The 24,432-nt window shown below is 41.3% G+C and overlaps 1 protein-coding gene across 12 annotated transcripts in view; it reads left to right on the top strand.

Moving 5' to 3' along the window:
• DAB1 (DAB adaptor protein 1) overlaps nt 1-24,432 on the top strand; it is a 440,923-nt gene that overhangs the window by 264,424 nt on the left and 152,067 nt on the right. For 3 of the 12 annotated variants that reach the window (XM_051801374.1, XM_051801333.1, XM_051801324.1), the window contains exon 1: nt 16,956-17,410. The exons of 3 other annotated variants lie outside the window; for them this stretch is intronic. The gene's annotated coding sequence lies outside the window, so the exon portion shown is untranslated. Of the gene's footprint in view, nt 1-16,953; nt 17,411-24,432 lie in introns of those variants that run through there. 6 more of the 12 variants (XM_051801395.1, XM_051801424.1, XM_051801433.1 and 3 more) reach the window with 3 other exon arrangements.

Raw genomic sequence — 24,432 nt, 5'->3', positions numbered from 1 at the left:
AGCCTTTCGAGAGAGCTCTTTGTGCCAGTAACCACATAAAACAAGCTGTGCTGTCCTGGCAGTCACAGGGCAGAGATGCCACTCTTATCACTTGCTTTGGGTCAGAGCTCATCAGAGATGGCTCATGCTGGCTCATGTCAGTGCCTGCCCAGGTGTGTGTCCCTGTGCATGGTATATCCAGCTATGGATGCGTTTCCCCATTGTGCTCCTGCTCTGTCAAAACAAACCCGAGTTAATATAAGCTGGAATGAGGATGGTGTGGCCATGACTCACAGGAGTCACAGCTCCTGGCACGAGGCTCCTGCCAGCTGTAAAACTGGGCAACTTATTTTTAGCATATTCCCAGCCTGACTTATCTGTAAAGCACTTTGAGGTAATGACTTCAGTGCATTTGATGTTTGCTCATTTTGAAAGATGTCATTTTAAGAATTTCTGGGAGTTTCAAAACTGCCCTGTGGGAGATCTGTTCCATGCCAAAATGTCATTTCAGATTCTAAACTACATACTCCCTCATACTTTCACTTTATAAATGTTTCACAGTACCTGCATTTTTTATCATTGCACTTTTATGTGACCTATGAGTTCCTTGTAACTAACCTACAAGGCCCATCTGAGGGAAGTAATAGATTTTTTTAAAATTAGCTTTTTCCTCTGTCAGAAGGTAAAGGCACCACCCAATTATTTCTTCCTTGTGTATAGATATTTGTATTAATATTTTAACAAATGCAGTGTTTATAGTGTCACTCATAGGTCTGTGTAAAAATTAAATCAAGTGTGTCCTAGAAAGTGAATGCTTAGTTTAATTTCTAATAGTTCTTAGAATCAGGTCTTATTTCTTCAGTAGCAGATCAATCTCCTGATATTTTTTACAAGTCATCAAACTTCATTCTCAGGCTGTAATTATGGGTGAAATCCTGCCATGATCACTTTACTGGCAACGTTACCACTTAGGACAAACATAAAAATAACCTGAGATTATATTTGTGTTGTATCCTGTGTACAGTGAGCACCCTTTGAAGGGAAACATCATTACGGGGAAAGAGAGTGAATATTTGAAACATTTGTATGTAGGCTGGTAGCATGGGCAGGTGAGCATCAAGTGCAGACATGCACCTCTAAAAGTGGAAATGGTTTTTAATAACAACACAAAAATTGATTAATAGCATGTGTAATGACCAAGAGTCAGAAGCTCTTGTCCGTTCCCAACCCTCTGAAGGCCTGTGAGGTGGTGATGAGGATATGGATAAGCTGGATGGGCACATATCTGGGAGGAGGGTTTTAATCTGTCCTCCTGCAGCCCATGTGGAGGGAGACTCAGCCACAAGGCTGCAGATTTGTTCTATTGCTTTTGATCTCTTCTGTTTAAAGGCCTTCTGCTTTGTAAGAATAAATATTCATTGAGCTAAAGGGTAGGAGAATGAGAGATGGAATACTTGAATTAGGGAGGGCATGAATTTAACCTGAGGTTCTCTTATCTCAGTCTCTTTCATATATTTTCATCAGAAAATTTTGATCCTGGATCTATGAAATCTTTGCAAAAAATGTTTTAGGCAAACTGATTTCTCCACAGTCTCAAACAAATGCAATGTTTTTAATGTGGAGGTTAATGGGCACAATTAAAAACTAGCAGGGAGGGCATGGCTCATTAGTGTGTCAGTCACACAAGGATCATAAAAATGTAAACTCTTCAGTTTTCAGTGGGGATGTCTGTACTGTGCAGATGGAAAGTTAAACCTACTCTTTCCACCTGTTTGGGTTTTGCTTTTTTTTTTTTCCCCTCCACAAATAACTTTTCTAGGATTTCTTGGTCCACAGAGTCCTGTATTGGATTTTCCCTTTCTACCGAGTTGTGCATGAGGTGGTATAATAAGATCTGATAGTTATATCTTTTTTTTACAGCTACAAAGTCATGAACTCCAGGGCAGTATTTCCACCTCACAGCAAGCTTCAATAGAGCAATGGTAATACCTCTGGCAGCCTTGGGCTGCTGTGTGGAGGAACACTGGGTGCCCCCGACAGTGCTGATTTAAGCTTCACAGCTAACATTATTTTTAAGGACTCAAGACACAGAAAACTTCTGAGAATAACTGTGCCCTCCCCACAGAGCTAACGCTGAGTATCAGATGTCACAGCAAACCTTCTCAGGCAGTACTGGCTAAAACTGTTCAGTCCTAAACAGCAAACAACTAATGGCTTAAAGTAAAAGATAAATCCTGGGAGAAATTTCTCCATAATTTAACTGTGAGGAGAAAGAGACTCTGGTCTTAGAGGTAAATAGGTCCTGTGGAAAATATGTTATTTTTATGCTGAATATGTTATTTTTGTGATGCTAATGGAAACTAAAATCCTGTTATATCCACCCTTCCTTTCATTTTCTTTAGTTTCTTGGTTATGAAGATGTGTGAACCTTCCCACCACTCCCTGCACCTCCATTTCCCTGGCTCTGCTCTCATAAAGATGTTTTCACTCCCAGGCACGCCAATAGATTTCCAGCAGTGGAGAAGGTTAATGAGCAATTGATACTGATTGCCCTTTTCCAGGCCTGTGAAATAGAGAGTCCCGTGGGATCAGGGACACCTCCCCAGTCATCCTCCCTGGGCACACGGGGGTCACTGAGAGATTGGTATCATTGCTTTTGCTATTGCACTCTCCCTACTCCACTGTTTTCTGCATCAAGCTGGCAGTTGCTGCAGGAGGCATTAATTGCCAAAACTAGTCACCCTATGGCTCCTTATTAGGAAATTTTGTGGTTAAAGCTTTTTCACTAAGTCAAGGAAATCAAGAAATATGTTTTTTAGTACCTTGATGGCAAGACAGTAGTGATCCCACCCAGCAGTGAAGCAGACAGTGGTACTCCAGAAAGGTACAGTATTATTTCCAACTGCTTGCAAGACTTTATGTAAGCTTGTAGCAAGAGCAGTGACTGGAAAATGATAAAACTGTCTTGATGACTTTCCTCCTATGAAGTGCAGATCTGAAATAACACAAGGCAACAAGGCTTGTTCTGAAGTCAGTGACCAATTTTGTTTAAAAAATGGCTTTTTAAACAGTGAACAAATTTTGCATGAGACAAGCACTGAGGAAAATGACAACTTACTGCTTCTGTTGAAAGATTAATTTAATTTGCATTCAGCTTGAAATTAAAACATTGAGTTAATATACATTTAAAATGTACTGTTACCAGGAACCAGAGGCAGTGTTTTACTGTTTCTGTGGAAAGTGTTTGTAATCTAATTAAGGAATAATAAAAATAAACACAACACAAGAAAGCCAGAGGGAAATGGTCAATGAGAATAGATGAAATTTCAGACTGTGTTTGCAGTGAACTTGTGACAATAAGGGGAAGTTTGGGAAACCTTAGGGGAATTACTCTTCCTACAAACCCATTTATGGCCAAATTCTTCCAACTTACATTCTTTAAAATAAGGTTTGCATAATGCTAACAAACCACAGACCTTAGAGGCCCATTAAAGGTGAAAATCATGATGTGACCAGTATCAAAAGCTGGTTTTTACATGCTTGCTTTTTAAAGCAATAATGAATTTGTTATGCATAGACCTTCCTGTGCAAAAGCTCTACTAGAAGGGTCTGTGTTGCTTGCTTACCCACAGAAGCTGTGTGGGACCTGTGTCACAGCCTGGCTCTGACTCCGTCTGTCCCTCCAGCACTGTATCCCCATTTCAGCTTTCCCACACGTGTGCCTTCCTCACTATGCTGTTCTCTGCCAGACTTCCCTACCCCATCTCCTTTTCTTCTCACCTTGTTACCTAATAATGCTCTTTTTCTTCATTTAGAAATCACAAATTAGAATAATACACTTGTTACTACGAAAATACATGTTCCAGGCTCCCTTCCAGCCAAAGACTATCAACTATTTAGACAACAGTTCCTCAGGGCACAGGTCCTCCTGACCTTTTTTATTCTAATCTAATGGGACAAACTCAGAGTGGGCCTTTAGGTCCTGAAGCCCCAACTTCTATACTTTTTCAGAGCATGTGGGTTACATGTTCAAAGTTCCTCAATGCAAGCACATGTGTAGGTGAAGAAAGACACCCCAGAACCTCTGCTTTTGAATTTATAGCCATTATTTGAGAATGCAAGCTATGTGAAGACTTTCTTTCTAAATATTTGTACCTTTAAATGGATACAAAACATCTAAAGTGATGATTGATATGTACAAAATTACATAACTCCAGAATATGGATAAGACTTGACGTAGTGTCTGCATTCATTGAAAAAATAAATAACTATTGTAAATTGTCCTATAAAGAAATATTTTTCCTTTTATCTTCTAATGGAGACATAAGTTAATAATCCCTGTTAAAATGTAAATGTATTTAGGAGCTATTACAGAAATCCAGTAGCTTTTAACTTCATGATTTTTGAAAGCCTTTTAAATACATTCCACTCTTTATAAGCCATAGCTTTTCTTGACCTGAGAAGAAACCTCAAAAGGCCATGGTGATTGCATGCTCTGTAAAGATTGTAAGGGACAGGCTGAGAAAGAACAGTCTGATTGTACCTCCTTGCCAGTGCAGCAAATAACGTACATTGCATTTTCAAAAGGGGGAAAAAAGTTTTGGCAGGCTTCACTAGAATAAGTAATGTAAAAGCTATCACAGAACTATCTTACAAAAAAAAAAGACTGGGTTTAATTATGCTTATGGGATAAAGGAATATAAACAAGAACACAGTTTGGGCAGATTGGGCGTATTCTTGCACAGTTGACTCTGTTGTGAGATGATCCAACAGGAACTCATTTTCCTGCAGTGTAAGTTATGTTTATTGTACATTATCCCCATGCTGTATCATGTACCTCATATATTTTGCTTTATGGGACAAATCAGATAACAGTTTAAAGCTGAGGGGTAACTGTCTATATATATCCCCAGCCAGTTAAACTGCTGGTTGTCACTGGGCATCTTTCATGTGAAAGGCAATTTCAAGAGGATGAGATTCTATCTAACAGAAGTACCTCAAGTACATTTTTATACTTGCTCACACACAGTATTTATTTCATAGCTATCTATGCAGAAGATAGATGTGAAAGATGCAATTACTGAAAATCTCTCAACCTGTTTTTGTCATGTGATTCCTTTGGGCTCAAAGGTTTCAAATGAGCAACCTTTACAGAAATGTGATGAAAATTAGCTTGGTTTTTTTTTATAAAAGCAGTTTTGTCCATTCTTCAATTTGATGTTGTTTACTCTGTTATATTGGTATAAAATTTATTGATTGTATTAAATTCTGTGTTTAAAATGTTCTCCCTCCTGGCTGTTGATATATGTAGTATCCTTCCTTTTCTAATTTTCGCTTCTTTATATAAAGGGATGAAAAGGGGCAAAGTCTATTCCAGTTCAACTGTCTGGAGACACTTCTGTATGGATTTTATGTGCTTTCCAGAATAATAATAGTTACAAATTCTCAATCAAGTCTGTAAGGGCAGAATACTTTATAATTATTAAGCACACATTCTTTTCAAGTTTCTCAGTGTGCTTTAGTATCATCACAGAATCACAGAATGGTTTGGGTTGGAAGGGTCATTAAAGATCATCCAGTTCCAACGCTCTTGCCACAGGCAGTTGCACCTTCCAGTAGACCAGGTTGCTCCAAGCCCTGTCCAACCTGGTGTTGAACACTTCCAGGGATGGGGAATCCACAGCTTCTCCAGGCAGTTCCCATACCCAGAATAGTAAGAGAGACAGAAAGAAAGGTTTTTAGGTACTTAACACATACTGATTTAGAAAATGTTAAACACTTTTAAAAGTTAGACCTTACTGTATTTTCCCAAATCCTTTGTGGAGAGAGGAATACAGCCCACATCTTCTATGGGGACTTAGCTTCTAGTTTCCTACACGTCCCTTTGTTCAATGGAAAAAAAATCACTCTAGCAAGAGTGCAGTGAGGATGCTCTGACCTGCAAAGTGGTGATCAAACACAAGACACTTCCAAACTGCCCAAATATCAAAAAAAAAAGGCAATTAATTGAAAGTATGATGTTATCCTCTTTTTCTTTGGTAAAATATCTTAAAGACAGTAACATAAACTGTATTTTTTCTACTACTTTAAGGTCATAGGTATTCTAGTCCATGAGCAGTATTTTGCCCCATGTCTATCCCACACTGCAGATATGTTTTCCTCCTAAGCTCATTCCATAACCCTGTGCTACTCTGCATTCTGTAATTGTACCGATCCATAACACACTGTTTTTTTCCCAGTTGACCTTTGCTTTTCACTGACATTTGCAAAATGTGACTAAGTGAAACCAGACTAAATAGATGTTAACAGCAAAATCTTTTTGCTGCTCTTTCTATTAAAAAAAAAAGAGAAATCTATTTTCTAAAACTGCACAGTGTGAGGACAAATACAAAAGTTCTGATATTTGCCATTATTACACTACATCCAAATGCAATTAAAGGCATTGACCACTTGCTTATTTTTATGTGCTGATTTACACAAATCTATTCAAAGTAATGAGAAGCCCAGCTGGTACAAATCGTTACCAAATGCCTTTCATAGCCACCTTTAGCTGGAGAACATTTGTTCTATGCTAACTGAGAACAAACTGTTTCAAATCATGCTGGAGTCTCTCAGAAGTATTAAACACACGTTTATCAACTGCTTTGAAAGGAAAAATTAATTTACATGCTTCTCTACCACCAGATGTGTGTTCTGACACGTCGTGGTACAACACATCCCAGTGTCTCAGTGCAGTTCCCCAGCTTTTGGGTGGAGGGGACATTTCCTTGCTGTGTAAAGCAACCTTGGCAGCAAAAGCTACTCAACAACCTATTTATTAGTATCTGTACTCCTCCCCTGCTGTTATATTAATATAATGAATTGTTCACAGGTGCTTCAAATGAGGTTTAGATGATCACTGGGAGCTTTGTTACTCAAACAAGCCAAATCGAAAGGAGCAGATGCAACAGTCCCCTAGCAGAAGTAGAAAGTATGACTTAATGAAGGTCATTTTGCACATTTTGGCCTTGGTGACCCTAAGAACAATCAGACTGTCATTATTTTACTGTTTCCAGACAGAAGGTGATTGCTTCTTGCCCACTTGCCTTAATTTTTTTAGTTCTCTTTATTACATCATTGGGAGCTCTTAATTGCATTTAATCCTACTCCCTTTTAGCTAAAATGAGATAGTTCCCAAATGATTGTTGTTAATCCATGCTCTAAGTCATGTTTGAGCTTTAATACTCTTTTGTGTGGTGATGTTTAAATCACAGTGAGTGTTCAAACACTAGACCAGGTTAACTGATAGTAAAATGGACATTCCCAACTGGATATGCATACTGGGTAGAAGAGAGGAGTTGGAAGTCATGCCAGATGCATGCCCTGGACACTTCCTACAGGTAATATCTGTGCTGTCCAAAGCTTGTGGTTTTCTTCTCTTTCCCTGTTTTGTGGCAAATACAGAGAAACCAACAAACTGTGTTATCCTAGAAAGGCCAATGTATGAAATTAGCTCTGCAAAATGTTGATTTACTGGGCTACAAGCCTCTTCAAAGGCTGTGCATGATGTGAAAGAGCTGCAGAACCTGCAAGATGAGGTCTGTGTCGTAGATGTGTTGTTCTGAAGTGGAGGTGTCAGCTGAGCAGTTGGCAGAGACCTGAGTCTTTCCCCCGACTTTGCCACAGATTCACCAGGATTTTGGAGAAAAGCTCACTTATGCCCTATGCCTCCTTTCCTTATGATGGAAACAGGGATGAGGATTTTTTCTTACTAGCTGTTATAGCTGTGTTTAGTTTATGCATTTTTGAGATAAGGCTTTTCTCTTGCTTTATGTCTTACACTGCTCATCATAAAGGGATTGCGGTCTCGGCTGAAGCCTCCAGGTGCCATAATAATTGCAATAAATGTGAGGGCTACTGCACCCAAAGTGCCACTTAATGGCCTCTCCCCTTTCAAATGGAAAAGAGAAGAGGTGCTTTTCCTTCCTTTTTTTTTTACATGTTTAAAGGGAATGCACTAAGGTCACAACATGCACTAAAGGTCTTTGAATCGCTTGACTATCCACTTGGCAAGATCTAACATGCACACTTTGATAGTTCAGTGACAGATATCACCAAGGAGAAAGGACAGCACTTTAACCTTGAGTACACATTGCAGGAGAAAATCACACAAGGACAGAAAAGCCATGTAACAACTCCTGTGCAATGAGCCGAAGAAAAGGATCTTCATTGGGCTTTTCATCTAGAGAGGGTTTGGGAAGGAGCTGCCAAATGCTGTTGTTTTGTAAGAGGGAGTTTACAGTGTGTTCATACTGGCTGCAAGTGGTCAGTGATGGAATTACCAAGAGGATACCATTCCTGCCAGCAAATACTACCATGAGAGTGAGGTTATAGTGTAAACATGGGCACAATATTCTTTGTTCTTCCTAGAAGAGACATCAGTTTTGTTCTTTCTCTGGCAGTGTACGTCTTTCTTTGCTCCAACAGGACATAGTGCATTCAAGATTAGATATAACCTAACTCTAAATGTCTATTTGGATGCTTTCCTGGCTTGTCTCTTCCTAGACTTTGTTTATAAAAGTTTACACTGGACTCCTGAGGGTAGTTGTCTCATTTTTATTGGGCTTTATGGCAGAGGCCGCAGAGTGGAGCACAGAGGTAATTGTTGAATTCAACCATGAAAACTGCTATTACTTGGTTTCTCTGTGACATCTGTTACATCCTGTTGTGCATGTGATGAGAGGCAGATTTTGTTTCATTTCAAAATCTGTTGGTGAGCGTGAATAGTATCTAAAATAGTTGATGGCTCATCAAAACACATATAAAATCCATGCTTCCTGAGCTCAGTGCAAAATCATCTTCAGAAGGTGTAGCAAATTAGGGTTCTATAGATAGAGGATTCAGTTTCCAGACTATGGGAGAGGCAAAGCAGTGAGTAGGTGTGTCAGACAGACTGGAAAACCTCCCGTGGATTAGAAAAGGAAGATGTTCAGAGAATAGGAAAAGTAGGAAGGTGGATTTATGGCTACCTGGAAACAAATGTCAGCAACTTCTAATTTCATTTACTGTCACTGTTTAATTTCAGTAGATTTTCCCATGAACCCCACTTTCTCCAATCCAAGTCATGCTCATGTGTTCCTGGGGGATTACGTATGGAGCACAAATATGGGCAGCGATGTGCAGGGCTGGAACATACGTTACCACAGATTTGAAGTTAACATAAGGGCATGAGGCTGGGGAAGATCCACACTCACATTTTCTCATCCAGTATGTGCCCTGGCATATGTGTTACTGGTCACACTCCCTCTTTCTTCCTCATCAACAGGCCAGATGGATCTAGTCTTGCTTACCACCCACTCCTCAGTTGTGTTATGTATTGACATTTGTCACTCCCAAGGACTTGTACTTCAGCAGAAGGTAAGTATTCAGTTGACTGCTATAGATCTTTTGTAATTAATTATCTATTTATAATCAAGTTTGGAGTTTTTTCCTTGCTAAAGACCATGCCTATGATATATTTCAGTCCACAGTGAACATATTTGCGTGTTCAGAAGCTTTGTTTTTTAAACAACATGGATTTTCCATGCTCTGAAAGCTGACAAACATCTTGGTGTTCTTGTTCAAATTTATTTTTATGTTGAGGAAACAAATTCATTGTAAAGGAGATACATTTAGGCAGATGTTGATGAGAAATGAAGGAATCAGAAAGGAATGGGTTATTTGGCTTAACAATAACTCAGATTTATTTTTATTCTGTGTGCAACCTTGATTCCTTGTAACTCCTCTGGATACTGATGCTGCTGTCTTTGGCAGTTTTGCTAGAGGTTGGCATACAGATTCAGCCTTTAATGCACAATATATGTGAAAGTCAGCCTTCCAAAAGTTCCAACAGTGCGTGCTTAGCATCTGAAACTGGAACTTGGCCCTTACATTGGCTTGAAGGGGTGCCACTGTATTCCCTGATTAGCTGAGTGTTATCCTGATTTGGAGAGATATCAGCTCAGCCGGAGGAACCACGTATGTGAAAAACTATGATCTCTTCTACGTATGTGTTGCATAGTCTCAAACTGGACCTTAAGCATATACAGTCATCAGTCTTTTAAAAATCCCACTTGTTAACAACCTTTGAAGTTATCCTGGTTTTGTGACAGTGAGTGAGGATTCCCTAACTGGCTCGTATAGATTCTGTCTTGGTTCTGTCATAATTTCTTATTAAATGTGAATAAGAAAGCCAAGAGTAAAAAGTGACATAGACAATTAGGAACCTAAGCTGTTCCAGTGAGCAGTTTTCTAATATAAATAAATAGTATGGATTTGAGATGTTTTGTTAAACCTCAGTGTTTTGTTTCAGGCTAACATTATAATCTCTTTCAAGTGAAGGATTGTCTTTTTAAATAAACAGCAAAACCTGTTTAGAAATGAAGCCCTGATCTAGTTGACATCTATAAATTTATTACAAAATAAAAATACTTCACACATCCTTCATTTAAATTGTTATTTGAAGATTTATATTATTGCACTGAGTTGCTATGGTGGCACTTGCAATTTCTATTTCTGCCTGGAAAGCTTAAAGAGGAAAAAAAATATGAATACCAAACATCAGAAAGTAATGATTTGTCATGTTTTGAAATGTATTACAGAAATATCAGCTTAGACAAATGTGTTTGGCTGAAGTCTGGCATGCTGCCTAGAGCTGAGGTTTCCAGACTTGTGCAAACCCTCACTGTGTAGTGGGCACAGGGATGGGGAGCTCCAAGGTCCAGCCTCTTTGCTGGACAAGGAGAAAATTGACATCCCAGGAGCTAGTTTTACCTGTTCATTAATTCCATGGCATGCTGTAGTGTCCCAGAAGTGCTGAGATCTTGTATTTGAGATGCAGGTCTTAGTTGACTGTCAGGCCACATAACATGGAAGGCTGGAGTTCATAAGCAAGTCAAGGAACTCCTCAGTCCTTGGCCTCAAGGGTACTCCACGGCCTGAAGGGTGGAGTGGTCTCATCAGTGTCAGTTCCACTTCATCACAGGATCACAGAATGGTTTAGGTTGGAAGGGACCTTAAAGATCATTTGGTTTCAACCCCCCTGCCATGGGCAGGGATGTCCATGGGCTGGACTGAGGCTGACCCCTCAGAGACATAATGAGAGAGTAAGAGGAAGGGTCAGGAATGTAGGCATCAAAGGCAAAGAAATGTACAAATGACTATTTAAACAATGGTTTTTAAAAATTTATTATTATTAAAAGGAAAACGATGAAAAATTGATTTCATACTTTCAAATATAGCTTTATATAGTAGTGGGCTCAACTAAGTCAAAAGTGGGCTAAGCAAGTTTGAAAGGAAAGTGTTAGGAGTCTTTTCTAGTGCCTAACAGAAATAATACATTAAATCTTACTTGAAAATGCCTTTTTCAGCTAGTGCTCATACTATCATGCTGAGGGCATTTTTCAGGATGAGTCTGAGGTTAGAAAAACACCTACTGAGTAACCAGAGTCACTTAGTTCAGCACTTGAGTTTTCCTCAGAGGTCTTCCATCCAATTACTGACCAGATCCAGTGATATTTAACTTATCAGATCTGACAAGAACTGAACCCAAGGTAGAATGACTGCCTAAACATTTATTTGTGTCAATGACATGTTTTAAACTCTCTGCTCTGTCTAAATATTTAAAGGAAAATATAAAGAGGAAAATGTAATGTGACATAAGAGAAAATGAATAACAACCTTACTTGTTGAGGACATTCACTACACACAATTGCTGTCTCCTGAATATCTGTTATTTTGGCAGAAATTGAGAGGAATGCAGCCCTAAATACCATGTTTATCTGTACCTTTTTAACAAAAAATGATTTTTACAATGGCAAGTGGATCTTTTGCTGTCAAAATCACAGACTATGACAAGAGCCAAGATCTTTAGGAGCCTCTGAGTCTGAAGTTTTCCATTGTAAAGATCACATCTGAAAATAAGGAAATAATGAAGATAAATATATACTTGGTAAAAAGAAGTTGCAGTATTGTCCAAATCAGAAAGCTTAAATGTGTTGACTGCTTGCTAGAGCAGACAAAATCTCAAGCACAGGCTGCAATAAGCTTTCTTCTTGGAGAAATGGGGAGTTTGAAATTTTCAGACTCCCTTTTACTCTGTAATCCAGACTGAAGACGAATTTCAGAATTCTCTATACAGCAGATATTCTTTATTTTCCATAGTAGAAATACATTTCTATAGTAGGTACCCTTTTATGTGTGTTTAAACTAGTGTGAGCACTTTGCAAATTAATACAGAACATGTGGGCTTTCAGGATATAGGGGATGCTGAAAGTTTTCTTCATCTGTGAAGTTTTCCTAGAAAGGAACTTATTAAATGCTGAGGTGTCTCTGTCTGGATCATCAGTGATGACTGGGAGGGGGGATGAGAGAACAACAGAACTCAGAATGTGTGCATATATCATGCTTTTAGCAACATGTTCTCTGCTGGAACCTGACACGTTCGCAAAAGCAAACCCACTCTAAATTAGTTTGCAGTTAATTGACTGTGAAGGGAAATGCACCTTGCCAAAAAGGATTTGAAATATGAAGCAGTTTGGATTTGTGAAGAAGTTGATCGCTGTACTTGAAGAATCATAGACTCTTTCATGGGCATCTGCGAAATAATGTGGATCATAATCTCCAGTGCTTTCACGAATTCCATTACTTGGCAGGACAGGCATCTACTTGCTGCTATCTACTAGAAGATTGATTTTGGAGGGGTAGTCTGAGACACTTGGAGCTGCTAATTTGCAGCTGAGGAAAGTGTTTGCATTAGGGTTAGTTCAGTAATGTTGTGAGTATGAGATGGAGAATAACGGGCTAGGAGATGTAATGATAAGATCCTGTTTCTATTTTTCCTCCCAGGAATCAAAATGGAATGAATGGTCATATATATAACAATGGTTAGTGTTTATGCATGTCTTTGCCTCTCTCTGTGATCTTTCCAAGTATTGCTGGAGAAAGTCTCTTAGGAGGCCTCTGACATAGGTGTGGTAGAGATGGACATAAAAAGAGTGTGGGTTTACTTTTCTAAGGCCACACAACTAGTCACTGACAAAGCTGGGATTTGAACCAAGCTCCCGAATCCTTTTTTGCATGTGTAACTACAAGATTGTGCAATCTTTGTTGAGATGAATGAAGAGTTCCTCCCGAGACCAAGCCATAATAGTAGAAACTCCACCTTCAGAAACTCATGATGAGTCTCTGGAACATTCAAGACTTAATTCCCTTTTGAGTATTTCCACGTGCTGGCTTTTAATGGATAGATGTCATTGATTTTTTGGGATGATGCATGTGTTATCAGATTGCACTGTGTGGTCAAGGATTATCATAACCTCTTGCTGATGTGTCACTGCCAGATGATAGAGTGGCTTCTCATTTTTCATGATGAACCACCACAATTTTTCTACACAGATCTTTTGGTGGGCAAGAGTCGTGTTCAGGAGGAACATATTCTGCTTAGTGACCTATCAGCTGAGTTGGTATCTGAGAAAATATCCCTAATAGGTCTTTAGTGGAATGAGAGACCTGAGTTTCTTTGCATTTGAGAAAATAGAGAATGAATACCAAATTGTGATTAATTGTTCTGCTGAATGGCTAAGGAGATAACTGTGTGGCTACAATGGTAAAAGATGGGCTACCATAGCTACTGATAATGCAGCAGGTATTCTTTTCAGTCAGTGCCTAATTGCCTTAGAGGAACTTATTAAACTGAAATCACTATTGTGTGAGGAACTATTCATGTAGAGTGTCTCCAGAGTGATCAAGATGATCCTGCTGTAGGCTACAATATAGATCGGTAGATGTGAAGAGGGGTTTTGTGAGGAGGCCAACATTTTTTGAGCTCAGATGGCAAGGAATGGATGGGTCTGCATGTTGTACTATATTTTAGTGAGATGTTAATAGCAGAAATAACAGCTGATTCTCTCTTCAGATATTTGAATTCCTGCTCGAATCAAGTAAAGTGTAACATTGTGTATTGTTCCCTTCTAGATTCTTTGAAAGCACCACCAAAGACTCCTCAAACATCTCTCAAAATTTCTCCTTACCATTATTTGGTAGTCCTTTATCATCAGCACAGCTTGAGATACATGGCTTAGTTTAATGAAGATAAGACCTATATTCCATCTCAGAGAATGTCCAGTTCTCATTAATGCTGATGGCTGTTACACTGACAAGAACCCTATGGGATTTGTGGCCAGTGATTTGCCATTTTTGCAGGAAAATAGTGGTTTTACAGTGGGCATACTGCCTTAGCATTTCACATAGGCTTGCAGCTGAACAAAACTGATTAACTTGCCTCGGAGGTGAAACAGGGAAGTTTTTTGACTACCCTTTTCCTAAGGAGTCAGAAACCTTGACAGTGAATTCACCATCCATAATTATCTTGCAAATTATCTCTTATTTCCAGGTAAACATCTTTGCTCTGTGGGGTACAGCAGTTTACTGACAACTGCAGTTCCATTGAAATTGGGTAGTATAACAAATTACTTAAAAAACAGGTCTGCAGGTATCAGTAGTGGATATGCTAATTTTATTTTGAGGCAGTTCTTTAAACAATTTGTGCAGTGCTGTTGGCTGTAACACTGAATTCATCCTTATCTCAACTGAGTGTATAGAAACACTTAAATAGCTTAGGATCGTTGTCCTGTTTTCTCTAATAAGGAACTAAGAAGATGATACTACTTTCCCTTTAGTTCTTTTAGGAAACACTAAGGGACTGAGAGCTGCAGAGGTGACTATTCAACACATGGGAAAATAGTTGAGAACTGTGCTTTTAGGTTTCTATCTTCAGTCCTCCAGCTGGTCAGTGCTTAGTGGAAATTACCACTTTGGCCTACAGATCTTAATGTATAATTCTTAATGGTTTATCACGTAATTTGTGATGGCACAGTGCATCATCAGAAAGGAGAATATAGAAATGATGAGTTTAAATAAGCTTTACAGATAAGAAAAAAGGCGTCTATGTCAGTCTTCACACCAAATTTCTTGCTCTTTTGCTCATTGGTCACTAGAGAAGGAACTGTGACCATGTATATGTTCTCATGTGAGATTTTGTGTTGCAAAGTTATGGCCTAAAAAATATTATACATTAAAACAGAGCAGATTTCTTATGGTAACTCCTGCATAATGAAAGAACAAAATAAAGAACTACAGTTCATATTACTCTTCAGGTCTGTTCTATTTTCTTTTTTTTCTAAGTAGAAAATTGCATAGTATAATTACAAGTTCATTTGCATTCATATTACAAGCTGTGACCTGGTAGTCTTTTATAGTTAAATTTATATTTATATTTATATTTTAAAAATATTGTTAGCAAGTGTGTCTTGCATCCATCCATTTCAGAAATTGAATGAAGTTTGCACTCACTCAAAGCTCCTTCTCTTCTTAGTCAACCATTAGCACCCTTCCTATACACTGCAGGACCTCAGTGAGGCCAGCAACACAGTAAGTGCAACTTCATTTTATAGTGTAATGGACAAGGGCATAGAGCAGTTAATTTACTGATTCCCCAACAAAAAAATATGCCTTTTGGGAACTAAGGATCACCAACATTTTATTGGACTTAATACTTATAGACAAGCATAGCCACATGCCTCCTCAAGGATGCTGAAATGAAAAAGTGACTTCTATGTCTTTATTTCTACTTAAGTTCTTTGTCTTCCTAGATGGTGAAATTCTCACCAATAGGAAATTTTGCTGCAATTAAGTTGACTACTAGGACTTAATTTTTTTAATTCACATTAGAATAAGTGGGTTCAATTGTTAATCTCACCTTTCATGTCTGTAATAAATTGAAATGAAGAAAAAAGGTCTATAAGGAAAGTCTCCCTTCCATCAACTACTTCTGTAATTGTGGCTTGAATTTTGAAGTGCATTTTTGTTACATTGTAAAGGTTATTACATGACTTTATCTTTTATGCTTAATACCTAATGTGATACGGAAAGAATAATTGAGGGAGATGAAACTGATAATATTTGAGAACGTTACCAGATATCTGCATGTACTTTCAATCAATTTGTTCACTCAGCCTTTCCCTCTGCTCCTGGATGAGCACTCCTTGCCCTGTTAACCATGTTGCCACATTGGTTCAGATCTCCTGCCTGTCAGGTGGAGGTAAAATAACCTGTAGACATCTTTCTACTTTGTGAGCATCTTGGTGATCACCCCTTGGCTGTCATCTCGAAGAGTGCACATCAGCAGTTGAATATTTGCGTGTCCGGCAGAACATCTCGCTCGTAATTTCTAATCAGATCCAATACCCTGTAATGGTTTGAGCCGTCTTCCCTGTCAGCCGAGGGAGATGCGGCCACTCAGACCCGGGGGGCGAATCAGATCTATCTGGAGGCTGCAAAAAGCTTTTCTTTTAGTCATTTACCTCAGTTAGCGAGAGCAGAGCTGCTTTTATGCATTGATGAGAGATAATACTAATGAAATGGCAATAACCTGGCGAATGTACTTCTCTCTGTATGTAAATCCTTTCGGGAAGTGTATGACAGCCTCTGTTTTCTATGGGTTCCCGTTTGTAAAGAAGCTGTTATCACAGAATAAGTTTAATGGGTCGTGAATTTTGTGTTGAAAGGAGAGTCTCTCCATGACTTCTGATCCGCCTGCAACAGACCTATTGGCTCGGCAGCAAGTGCATTAGGCTAAATATGCTTCCTCCATTGACTCTGAAGGTAACAGCCCTAAATGCCTCATTAAATTTTCATGGGTGACTGAGAGAAGCCATGAGAAAAGCAGCACACTGGTGGCGGTGTAGCGGCGGGGCCCCCGGCCCGGCCTCAGCCCCCCGACCCGGCTCGGGGGGAGCCGCGTTTGCGGCGCCGTGTCCGGGCTTCACGCGTGGGCAGGGGCCGCCCCCCCCCAGCCCCGAGTGACCCACTGACCGCCCTCCCTGCGCTCCGCCGCCCCGGGGAAGCCCCTGGTAATCCCGGGGGTAGCCCCTTCTACCGACACCCGCCGGTGATGAGCGGCTGGAGCGCGGTGCTGCGGGCGCGGTGCGGGGGTCGCCAGCCGCTCCGCACACGGGGGCTGCCCCGGGGGCGATGACAGGCTGCGGACAAGAAGACACGCTATCGCCCCCCCGCCCTGAGCGGGGAGAGCCCCGCCAGCCCCCTCCCCTCCCCTCCCGTCCCTCTCTCCCTGCCCAGCTGCACAGCGGCGCTGAGACCCCCAGCGCTGGAGAGGAGGAGGAGGAGGAGGAGGAGGAGACCGACCCCTGATCAGCAGCGTTCCTCCGCCGCACACCTCCCTTTTCCCCTCCCTCTGGCCTCAGCGCCGCGCTGGCGGGGCCGGAGAGGGCAGGCGGCGCGGGAAGGCGGCTCTCCCAGCATGGACGAGCCATGTGTATCCTAAGGAATAACAGCAGCTGCTGCGCCCACGATGGGGAGCAGAGGAATGCGAGGAGGAGAGGGCTCGCTGGGGCAGGTGAGCGCGCCGGTCCCTTCTCCCCTCGGCGGCCGGTCCTCGGGGCAGGCGCGGTTGCAGGTGCGGGGTTGGGGAGGGAGGGATGCGGGGCGGGCCCCCGGTGCGAGGTGCGCTGCTCTTCCTGTGAGCGAGGACCCCCCCTCTCCGCAGCAGGCACGGAAGGGCAGTTTCTCTCCGAAGGAAGTTTTTTTTGTGCCCGTCCTTCTCCCTCTCGCTCCCTCCCGTCCCCCCGAGGGGGGAGAAAGGACTGGAATCCCCTTGGAGTCGTGGGAAGTTGCTGGCTCGGGGGCGGGGGGAGCGGGGTGCGGGGCGCGGGGCTGCCCCACAGCCCGCCGAGCCGCGGGGGCAGAGGCGGCCGCTCTTGCCATCTCCCGGAGCGGGGCAAGGAAAAAAAAATATCGCGGAGGGACCCGCAGACGCGATGCGGGTGCGGGATTTCCCCCGCCGCGCCCCCCCCGGCTGCCCCCGCCGTGCCGGGGGTCCCCGGGCTGCCCCGCGGGGTGGGCGGGCAGCGCTGCCGCCCCCCGGCCGGTACCGCCGATCGCAGCTTCGGTCGCGATAGTCCCGCTTTCTCTCGGGAGGCGCCCGCTCTGCCGGGCAGGGAGCCGGGCAGATTGCCGGCGGCGGGCAGGGAGCCGGGCTGGGAGCCCGGTTCGGCTGCGCCGTCGCTGCCCTCCCCGGGAAGGTGCAGCAGCGCCGGGGACGCCGCGCTGAGGAGCGGCGGGGAAATGGCGCCTGGAGCGGGGCGGAGGGGCCGCGCAGGGGTGCGGGGCGAGCTCACCCTCCCGAGCCGGGGACCACCCTCGGGAGCCGCCCGCTGGTCCCCGGAGAGCAGCCCCAACCCCCTTTCCAGCGGTCAGGGAAGCGGGTGCAGAGTGACCACTTGAAGGTTCATTTCCGTCTGGTTTATGGCCCTTACTTTAGGAAAAAAACCCCAATAATCCCCCCGACTGAATGTTTTGGGATGCTTTTTTTGTGTGTTTGTGCACGGCCACTGAGTCTCCAAGAACAGCCACCTGGGAATTAAAGTTCAGAGCGCTGCTGGCGGTGGGAAGTGGGTGCGGGAGCTGCTGCCAGGCTGGATCGGGACAGTCGTGACATATCCCACAAGGGCTGGCAGGACAAGCACGAGACTGTGAACTCCCTAGAGCCTCTTCCTTTGGTGTTTTCCTGGGTATTTCACACCATGGGAGCTCGTGTTCATGACCGGCACATTTGAAATGCTTCTATAAATGGTGAAGTGGTGAGGTGGGAAACTGGGACCAGTAATCATAGTAAAGAACAGTAGACAATAAAGCTGGTTTCTGGCTTGGAGAGTCATGGAGCTTGCAGGCCAATGGGAAGTTTTTAATTTCCCTGTGAACTTCTATTTTATTGTACATTTCAAGCCGGTTAAGTCAATTTTTAGGTCTTCCTCCAAAGTAGTTTTAAAAGCAAAGTCCTTGGAACTGTTTGCCATTTGTCTAAATTCTGAATGCACGTCTGAAGCATTTAATCATGTTTATTGTTTTCAGCCACTCAAACGGAATAAAAATTACTTATCGTTGACGAAGCTTATCTCGCAAGCTGTTTCACAGTATGTTTCCTTTGCAAGACACAGCGCTGTGTTAAACTACTGATGACTGTATTGTTTATTGTTCTTTCATTCTCCACCCTCACCCCCCATAACGCCAGTATCAATCTGTTCCTTACTACTACACTCAAAAATAATGGCAGAGCAAGTTTTTACCAGTTTGATATTTCCACTCACATCTGAGATTTATGTCTTTTATATTTGCTTTTAAACTGTTGTTCATTCAGTGTGCTAAAGGCAGCTGATGTATTAAAAAAGGAATCAAGACACTAAGCTAAAAGGGACTTTCAAACTCTTGAACTGAAACGGTGGCTGGAATTAGTGCTGGATTCACAGCATTGTTTATTTCTTTATCCACATATATAACACCTTCCTGAAACATAGGATTCCTTGGCCCTTTGTCATTACCACTTTCTTTCATTAAACACTTAACATGCACTATTCACACTGGTCTAGAAATTCACATTTATGGTTTAGAGTGTTTTGATCTTGGACTGTACCTCACAGATGCTTTTGCTGCACTTCAACAGTATCTCAACACAGTGATGGAGGACACCATCATATTTTCTTGTAGGATTACCTTTGGGACTTTAGTGACTGCACACATCAGTGGTTTCATCTTAGGAGGATTGAAATTGATTTTCTTCTTTTTCTTTTTTTTTTTTTTTTAACTCAGCTAGTGAGAGACCCTGTGTATGTCCTTTGACCCATGGCCTCACATGATGAAGTGATGCCAATAGTGAAGGATGTAGACTTGAAGTAGCTGCTACTAGGGCTTCAAAAGTAGAGGTACCAGAATAAAGCCATTGTCCTGGTGGTCAGCCTGCATGATTCTTTGGGCAAGGCACAGTTTTTAAAATATACTTTGTAAGACCCCTGCATATATGTATAGAAATTAATTTAAGCCATGAACCTTGTGACTCTCTTTTTTAGCACTTTTGAGAGATCCTTGCTCAAGCAGAGGAAGATTGACCATTCCCTCTCATCTGTAACAGGCCCATTGTCTTTTAAACATTTCAGATTTCATATTTTTGCAAGATAGTTGTGTTCAATTTAGCGACAGCCAAGCTACCTATTTTTACAGTCGTGTTTACATTTTAAAGTGATAACAAATACTAGCAAAGAGGAACAAGATTTTCTAGACCTTATAGTTCAAATTAACTTTCCCAGTCAATATTTAGTCAAGGTCTTGATGGTTAAAGTTAACTGTCCAAGTCAATGTTTAGTCAAGGTAATGACTTGGTTTTTATAAACACTACCCAAGCATTCTTGCTGAATTAATCAGAGTTGTTGGATCACAATACGTTTGCTCAGCCAATTACTTAGGAATAAAAGTACATGATTACTTGGTCTCTCATATGTCCTGTGCTATTTGGTATTATTTCTGCAGTGCTTGCCTTCAGCTCTTCTGTGGCTTTGTTCTTACAGCACTAGTTCTATCTTTAAAGCATTTATCTGCCTGGTGGATTTGTGAGATAGAATAAGTCCTGTACTATCCTGTCTTTATGGGCAGGAAGATGAGGTGTGGAGATGTCAGGTACTGGCTCCCAAAAGGAAGTGCAACATGTAGTGCAGCAGCAGTGTTTATGTATGTAGTTCCAAGAAAGTCTTTCAGGAGCCTGTTCTGGGCTGAGCTCCTCATAGAGTGAGCAGGAAGAAATGGACACTTGGATGAAGCAGTCCTTGGATAAAATGAGTAAAATGATAAAATGGATAAAAATGGGAACCATTTTGGTGTCTGGGACAGAAATAATGAAATTGATTATGTTGTCATTGTTACTTTATAGTGCAAGACTGAAGCATCTTCGTTCTTCCAGTATGTCAGTTAAGTTTCTTAAACTGACACTAAAATCACAATCTGGACTTCAACTGCACCAGTGTTTTATTTCTTTCTTTTTCTTCTTTCTTTCTTTCTGTTTTAAATTTTTTTTTTAATTGTATCACTTGCAAATGCATTCCCTGCAATTACATGGGTATTAGAGTAGATATTCATTAGGATTTTACTAATCTGAACCTCAAGTGCTGTTCTGCAAATTTGCCAGCCTTTGTAAGGCAGTGCTTGACTTCATCAGCTGCACTGTTTTATTATGAGTATTTTGATACAGTAGAATGAAAAGCATATATTCTAAACCAAGTAATTAATCAGATTGAAACGTTTTCATTTTCATACTTTGACTTGTCACATAGAGAGCCTGCAGCTCTGTATTTTGTCCTTAACACTAGTTTTTGCCCAGTCTAGCTGCAGCAAAATTACATTTCATGGTGGTGGTTTAAGAATTTCATCCATGAAGCAATCTTCCATTTCTGTTTAAAGGGAGCAGAATTGTCACAACTTAGAAAAGGTGAGTAAACCCAATACTCTGAGTTCCAGGGAAGGTACCCGTGGCTGTGTATCTAATCTTACACAGCCATCAAACACGTTTTCAAGTGTTGCAGGTTACAAGCAGTGTTTATTGCTTATAAGTGTGCAGTAAAAACAAATGTAATGAAAAGCCCTTAACTTAGTTTATTTTCAGTGGTTCAGCCACATGCACAAATCCTTACTGGTTGTGGTGGGGTCTCTCCAGGCTGTTTGCAGTGGTGGATCTGTTTCAAGGTCTGTGCCATACTGAAGAACCAGATCAGAGCGAGACCTGTCAGCTTTTGTCTCCTAACCAGTGTATTGCTTTTTGAGGAGTTAGAGTGAAGCTCATACCCTGGAATGACCCTTGTGTGTCTGTGCAGGTGCAGATGCTGAAGGCTGTTGTGTTCCCAGCTGTGGGGGAAGCAGCCCTCCAAGTCCTAGCTCATGACAGCTGCATGACCGAACCAGATCCATTCACAGTGGAGCAACAGGACTGCTGAAGGGCTGCTTGTCACATCTTGCTCTGACTCAGTCCTCTTCTTAGATATGTGGAGTACTTGACATGAACTTATGGCCCTTGGAGGCGTGAAGATTTACTTTACTTGCTTATAGAATCAGGAAGGATGATAACTGTGGGCAAGCTTTTAAAAATGTAATGTTTCTGAGCAGGAAAAGCCTGCTGGGGAAGAGGCTCCAGGCAGAGTTTCCAGCCTGTAATCCTTTGCACTTTCTAGAGATAGTAATTCCTTTACTGTTGGGTTAATGAGGATGCATAGATTGTTACTTTTCTTAAGGATATTTTATCTTTTATTTTTATTTTTTATCTTATGGTTTATATTCTTAAGGAGAAGAATATTTTCTTAGGCTAGATATAGGAAAGAAATTCTTCCCTGTGAGGGTGGAGAGGCCCTGGCACAGGTTGCCCAGAGAAGCTGTGGATGCCCCATCGCTGGAAGTGTTCAAGGCCAAGTTGGACAGGGCTTGGAGCAACCTGGTCTAATGGAAGGTGTCTCTACCCATGGCAGGGAGGTGGAATGAGGTGACCTTTCAGGTCTCTTCCAGCCCAAGCCATTCTGTGGTTTCGTGATTTTATGATACATACAACATGAAAAAATAGGGCAAAGGCACTTGATGATTTTTATTCTCTTGAATTTTGTATGTCTGTGTGTATGGATAAATGTATGTATGTCTTATATGTATGCAAGGATTTATTAGCTGCTCTTTTTATTATATAAAGATTTCTCTGGTCTCCAGGTATCATCAAGCAGTTAAACTTGAGAGATTCCCCCCACCCCTACATAGTGATTACTCCTGTGGGTAGAGGAACATCAGTTTCTTGAGAGTGTTTGCAATTCCCCAAGCCTGAAGGCAAATGAATAGAAATTTAGTGGACCACCTAGTTCTTGACACAGAATTCTCCGTAGAGGAGTCTGACCTAATTTATATTGTATTGAATCAAGTAATCCTATCATGCATGTGTGCTTGCTGTTTTGTTCTCTTTTAGCAGGCATATTGCTCTCTTGCAAAAACTTCAGATTTAGATGTTAGGCAACGTCCCTATGGTTTTAGGAGGTGCTTTTACTTAGTGAGTACTTACTGGAAAATGACATTTAGAGGACATTTGTGAAGAGGGAGACAATCAGGACAGAATACTAAGGCTGCTAGAAGTATTTATACCTGAATGTGAGTGTATCCTTGTTTAGCATTGAGGGTAATCAAGAGTCCTCTAATAGGGAGTCCTTCCATTATCACTAAAGATGGAGCCGGAATCTCCCAAAAATGCTTTTTTGTAGCAAACAGCAGTATAACTACCTTTATCATCAGCGTTACAGGGATACTGGTGGGGGTTTGATGTGGGTGATTGCTGCATTTCATCTTCATAGGGTTGCTGATTATAAGTGGTACTAAATGTTTTTGTTTGGGTCAGCATGTTTTGAAGCTAATTGGGAGCTGATTATCATCGAAGCACTGCATTTGTGGCCTCCTAAAGCAATTCCTGGTGTGCAAAACCCTTTTCTGGTGTTACTCTTTAAATTGCAGGACCCATCAGTCTGTGTGCCCCAAGATACACTGTAATGCTTATCAGTTAATCTATGTATGGAAAAGAACTTTCTAAACCTGCACAGGTTTATCAGGTTTATTCTTGGAAAGCTTAGGAAAGTTGTGGATCTGCAAAAATTCAAGATCGTAGCAGCAGTTACCTGAAAACAGTTCTTTGCTCTTGGACTGAGCAGGTATCCCAACTGCAGAACTTTCGCACTTGTTCAGTGTCATTCAGGAAAGTTTTGCTTAATTCTGCCAAGACTTGCTTTTTTTGCTTAAAAGTGTAGCTCTTCCCTTTTAAAATGTAGAGTTTAAAACCTATTGGCTTCCAGTTAGAGATTGTTTTCCCCTCCACTTTCATTTTAGGACAGCTGAGCATAAACACCCCTTTAGACAGGGTTAGTGGTTAGTGAGTCAATGGGTTTGGCAGGCACCAAGTGACTCTTCTTGGTTTAGGTCTCTACGAAATAAGAAAGGTCTTACTTCTTCTCCAACTGTAGAACAGATTGGATAATGCTACACTTTTCTTGGACTGTGTGGGGTCAACATGAGACAAAACAGAATAAAGCACTGTATAGTGCTCTTAACCCATGTAAGTGATATTTGAAAACAAAGGAAGTTCTTCAACAGACATTTTCCTAATTCCTGCAGTGACCCATTGCTACAGTTTTCCCTCATGACTATCTTTAAGCTTCACAGCATACATAACTAGGAAGAAAATCCAATATCTGAAGATAATAGATTATGAAACATTAAAATATTTTTTAAAAAAGGAAAAAATATGTATACTGAACAATAATGGACGTTAAGACTATCAGTTGATGTAACTTTTAAACAGCACTAAATGACTTGAAATGCACACTTTCCAGCAAGTGCAAAAAGTTTCAAAGTTGCAGTGGGTTCTGCAGTGTTACTGTATTCTGGTCATGGGAGAATTTTTTTTTATTGTGTCTTTTCATCTGGTTTCATTCACACCAACTGTTGTTGGTTAAAAGTTGAGTCACTCATGCACAGCATAAAGTAACTTCTGGAACATACACCTATCTTAGTTGTACCTACCAA

This window comes from Manacus candei, unplaced genomic scaffold (genome assembly GCF_025592945.1).
Source record: "Manacus candei isolate 608988 ecotype Guabito, Panama unplaced genomic scaffold, ASM2559294v1 h1tg000005l, whole genome shotgun sequence".
NCBI lineage: Eukaryota > Metazoa > Chordata > Aves > Passeriformes > Pipridae > Manacus > Manacus candei.
This window is presented reverse-complemented; position numbering and strand designations above follow the sequence as displayed.